Source organism: Bidens hawaiensis, unplaced genomic scaffold (genome assembly GCF_021521415.1).
Source record: "Bidens hawaiensis isolate Kalapana, Puna unplaced genomic scaffold, B.hawaiensis_p1.1 tig00003430_1, whole genome shotgun sequence".
Lineage (NCBI taxonomy): Eukaryota > Viridiplantae > Streptophyta > Magnoliopsida > Asterales > Asteraceae > Bidens > Bidens hawaiensis.
In genome coordinates, this window is record NW_027491191.1 from 310,619 (window position 1) to 316,309 (window position 5,691).

At 40.0% G+C, this 5,691-nt stretch overlaps 1 non-coding gene across 1 annotated transcript; it reads right to left on the reverse strand.

Moving 5' to 3' along the window:
* Positions 1-2,128: 2,128 nt before the first annotated feature.
* LOC143623409 (small nucleolar RNA R71) lies at positions 2,129-2,234 on the reverse strand. The gene has a single exon (XR_013151889.1). It is a non-coding gene; the product is annotated as a small nucleolar RNA R71 (small nucleolar RNA).
* Positions 2,235-5,691: the final 3,457 nt, after the last annotated feature.

Genomic DNA, 5,691 nt, shown 5'->3' on the forward strand with positions numbered 1-5,691 from the left:
GTAATTCTCATAAGACATAATGAAAGAGGCATAAAGGCAAATTGTTGTTCAACAGATTTTACACTCATAGGCATCTTTGAGTAATTTACACTTGAAGAACTAGTGGAAGTGTTACCGACTGAGGACTGGGGTTTTGAAGAACTACTTTCACCAGCTACAAAGCATATATCTCCATCCATATTCATCACCACATGACCATCTTGAGTAGAGTTTGAATCACCACCGGAGTAATAAGCAGCCGATTCTAGTTTAGAGCTTGAATTTGGAGAGCCTTTTGCACCATACATTCCCGGATCCTGAACCTGATCAGTAGGAGTCTCTTTTCTTATCATATTAAGCTCATAATTACGTAACTTGTTGACCACCGTTTCCAAATCAAAGGTTTCAAACTCTTTATCTTCTCCCATAAAAACTGTGTATATCTCCCATTTTGGTGGAAGAGCATCCAGAAGTTTTTCTACAATTTCAGCCTCCGTGTATTTTATGGAGTAGTTGTTCAATTCTGTCACCAAGTGATAGTATCTTGTGATGATGTCATCAAGTGATTCATTCTTAAAGCACCTGAACACAGAGAATTGAGTTTTCAACAATTTTGACTTTGAGTTTCGAATTCCAACGTTTCCTTCATAGCGATTTTCTAATGCTTCCCACAATTCTCTAGCGGGCTTGTACTTTCTAAACGTGTGTAGAATCTCTTAAGGTAGTGCCATGGTTATTGCTGCCAGTGCTTTACTTTCTGCCTCATACATCTTCTTTTCATCATCTTTTATCTTATTATACTTCTTAAGTTGCTCCCGACCTTCGAACATAGTTGTTGAAGGGATATATCCATCCTGAATATATACCCACATCTTGGCATCTTGATATTTCACGTACTGCTCAAATCTGTCTTTCCACGCAACAAAATCAGTGCCTTTAAGTAACTTTGGAGCTTTAGTCACTGAGCCAGCTTCAACTTCCATCTTTACCAGTTCAGTGATGTTTATCGAAGTCATACTTAACCAAAACGAAATCTAAAACCAAACCAAAATGTATTATGTGAACAGTGAATGAAAAAGTTAGGATAACTTCGCATGTGTTAACTTCGCTTCGGGCGAAGTTAGAAAGGATAACTTAACTTCACTTTCTACTATCTTCACCAAATAACTTCGCCAGATTACAACTTCGCCTCTTATAACTTCGCTGAAACCCTAATGACGAGTGACGACAACTTCGCTGGAAGTGAAATATGATTTTGAGCACTGTTTTTCTGGTTTTGAATGGTTTAAAAGGTAGTATGGAGTGCGACGAGGGTAACATGGTGTAGGAATGGAATGAACGAATAGTGTTTTACGTGAAACGATTCCACGAAAAGTCTAGCGGAGTAGTTTTAACACTCGTGTGATAATCCCGAACCACACAATCACGAGCAAATGCTCTGATACCAATTGAAGGTTCCCAGCCGGATCTACACATGAGTATCTCTTAACACGAGGGTGCGGAATCCCCTACGTATACGATACAAGTGTTTACACGAGAGACATGTAGGTAACACGTAACACGTAAGGACAAATGATTACTTGCTATTCGATGTAAAGACCCAAAACAGCAATCAAGTATTTCTATAGCATACAAACCAGATCTGCCTAAAAGTCATGCCATGTAAATGGCGAAGGTTAGGTTATATAATACGACAACTTCGCCTAACACCCTAGGCAAAGTTGTCCCTAACATCGCCACACCACAAGTTCGCCAAAACCAATAACTAAACTAACACATTCATCAAAACATAAGAGATAATGTAACGATTACAGACACAATAGACACAAGACAAATGAACTACTGGCATCATGCACCAACAAGTTTCGAGATCAAGTCGAGCGTCATTCATATGGTTGAAAATTCTGTTTCTTTTCATGGTATCGAGAACGAGGACTCTCATGCTCACGTTTCACATTTCCTTCGATTTTGTGCGACATTCAAAATTAATAATTGTTCTGATGATGCAGTGAGACTTAGACTTTTTCCATTCTCACTTCGTGGGTCTGCTCTGGAGTGGTTAGAGACACTCCCTTCCAGTTCCATCACCACTTGGAATCAATTAGTTGAGAAGTTTCTTCTTCATTATTTATCACCCGATAAAACTGCCAAATTCCGAGCGAACATCACTGGTTTTCGTGTAGATGATAATGAGTCACTTCAAGCTACATGGGAGAGGTTCAAGGACTTTTTGGAAAATGCCCTCATCATAACTTGAGTCACGGGCTTCAATGTCGTACATTCTTTGATGCTTTATCCGGAGCACAAAAGCAGGTCGTCGATCAGGTTGCGGGAGGAGATTTCGGTAGGTGTACCCAAAAAGAGCGCTTGATATCTTGGAGAAAGCCACTAAGAAGAGTTTCGCGTATAATATGCCTCATAGTATTCCTTCCTATAAGGGTGTTCATCACGTTGATTCAAACACCCTTGTCTCCGCCCAGTTTGAAGCTCTTACTAAAAGATTTGACCAAATGCAAACCGATTTTTTCTAATCTAGTTCTCGTTGTGGTATGTGTGACTGAAAACACTAGACCAGTCAGTGCTAGTAGGCCATGACGGTGGAGGATATTGACATTGTGGGCCGCCAAAACAATGTCTATAGCAACACCTACAATCCAGGATGAAGAAACCACCCCAATTTCAGCTGGAAAGATGGTGGTAGCAATTAAAATTAGTTGTCACCAGGTTGTGACAGGAAGCCAAATTATCAAAGTTAAACCCAAGATCAATATTACCAACAAAAACCTCAATTTCAGGGTTCCAGCAGTGGTAATCAATCATGTGGCGGGACTAGTGTTGAAAGCCTTTTATCCCAACTTTTGGCTAAGACCAAGACCTCAAACAAATTGGCTGAGAAAAGGAACCTAAAAATTGATGAGACTCTCCATAGGCATGATTTTGGGTTGAATCAGAAATCTTCCATGCAAACCATCGAAAATCAAGTTGGACAAATTGCTCAACTCCTCTATGGGAGACAGTAGGATAGCCGTTCTTGTAACACCGAAAGGAATCCAAATGCTGAGGTTAAGGCTATTACCCTGAGGAGTGGTAGGGCTACCATTCCTTTTGATGCATCGTTTTCCATACCAAAACCGATTGTTGATGAGATCGAGACTGAGACTCCTGGTTAGGTGCACTCGAGGCGAGACCCAGCAAGTACCACAAAACCCAGTGAGCCAGTCAGGGCTTATGTTCCTCCCATTCCATACCCTGGCCGCTTGAAGAAGTAGAAGATGGAAGAGCAGTTTGATCTCTGATTCCCCATGGTTGAACCATGTGCAGGTTGTCCCAAAGAAGGGCGGTATGACGGTTGTGATGAATGAGAAAAATGAGTTAATTCCTACGCGTACCTTCACGAGATGGAGAGTTTTCATTGATTACCGCAAACTCAATGACGCCATGAGAAATGATCATTTTCCCCTCCCCTTCATTGATCAAATGTTAGAACAACTGTCGGGAAAAATATTCTATTGTTTTCTCGATGGATTCTTGGGATATTTTCAGATCCCCATCTCTCCTGAGGATTAGGAGAATACGACATTCACATGTCCCTATGACACATTCGTCTACCAGCGGATGCCCTTTGGATTGTGTAATGCCCCAGCCACATTTCAGAGATGTATGCTGGCGATTTTTCATGATATGATCGAGGAATCCATGGAGGTTTTCATGGATGACTTTTCTGTTTTTGGGAGTTCTTTTGATCATTGTTTGAGAATTTTGGAGAAAATGTTGGCCAGGTGCGAAGAGGTCGACCTTGTTTTTAATTGGGAGAAATGCCACTTTATGGTGAAGGAGGGCATTATGTTAGGGCATAAGATTTCACAGGCGGGGCTTGAGGTCGATCTAGCCAAATTTGATACCATTTCTAAGCTTCCGCCACAGAATTCGGTGAAGTTCATTAGGAGTTTTCTTGGTCACACGGGTTTTTATCGGCGATTCATAAAGGACTTTTCCCAAATCGCCCGCTTGATGACTAAGCTCCTCGAGAAGGATGCCACGTTCATTTTCTCCTCCGAGTGCCTTCGTGCATTTGAGTTTTTGATGGAGAAATTGGTGAACGCTTCTATCATGGTAGCCCCCAACTGGACTCTTTCTTTTGAGTTGATGTGTGATGCTAGTGATTTTGCAATCGGGGCGGTTTCAGGTCAAAGCGGGATAATTATTTTCATCCGATTTACTTTGAGAGCAGGAGCATTACACGACTATAGAGAAAGATCTCCCTGCGGTCGTCTTTGCATTCGATAAATTTTGGTCTTATCTTGTCCTTTCTAAGACCATCGTGTTCACGGATCATGCAACACTTCGTTATCTTTTCAGTAAACCAGATGCGAAGCCGAGACTCATTCGTTGGATTTATTGCTGCAAGAGTTTGACATTGAGATCCGTGACAAAAAAGGGTGCTGACAATGTCGCGGCTGATCATCTTTCTCGTCTTGAGTGCTTAGCTTCATCGGAAAGAGTAGGGGGCAAACATAAATGACAATTTCTCCCACGAGTTCCTCATGCATATTGAGACACGAGATGATGATCATCCTTGGTTCACGGATATAGCGAATTTTCTCATGAGTGGGTTCGTTTTGAAGGGCCTTACTCACCAGCAAAAGAAGAAATTCTTTTATGATGTTAAGCATTATTTTTGGGAGGATCCTTATTTGTTTCGTGTCGGAGCTGAACAGCTCGTGCGTAGGAGCATGTATGGTGACGAAACATGAAAAATCCTGAGTCACTGACACGAGGTCCTCACCGAAGGACTTCATAAAGCCACATCCACCACGAAGAAGGTCTTTGACGCTGGTTTCTTTTGGCCAACCAACTTCCATGATACTCACGACATGGTGCAGTGTTGTGATGCTTGCCAAAGGGCAAGCAACATCTCATCACCAGACGAGATGCCCCAGTGACGTGTGCACACACACACACACACATATATATATATATATATATATATATATATATAAATTTGAGTAAAAATTCCACACAAATTGGGTTTTAAAATAGGTTTTCACCTACAAATAAACCACACACGAAAGGCAAGTGTACCTATCGTTTGTATTAAAGTGTCGGTAAGAACCGAGTATCAATCTATGGACACGTCAACTTTTTAGTACTAAATCTTTATAAATGACCACCGAACAAGTAAATCTTAAGTTGAATATTAAATAACTAAACTAGCATATGATGAACACAAAGAAAGTAAATACGTAAGAAATCAATCAATCCAACAAACTACCTAGACATGAATCCACTCTACTAACATGACAAAATAGCAATGTGGCAAAACATCATGAATCTAAACATAAATACTAGATTTCAATAAGGCAACCTAATACTAGCAAATAATCATCATGATGGGTTTTCAATCAAGAGATAAACATAGACTAACTTGTTTTTCAAAACAAAAAAGTCTCATAATCAAAGGAAAGCTAGCATGAACAACATTCTAACCACCTAAGATTACACAAAAGTAGCCAAATCCATGAAATTAATACCAACTTATGAAACTTTAACTAGCAAGTCATCACTAAGTCAAGATTCATAACAACACTTATCAATTTTCCAATATTAAGTGTATGGTTTCATACTCATCAATAATATTATAACCAAGTTAATTTTTACTAATCATTCCTAACTTAGTAATGTAAACAAAGAAAATATGAACATTCTAAGTTT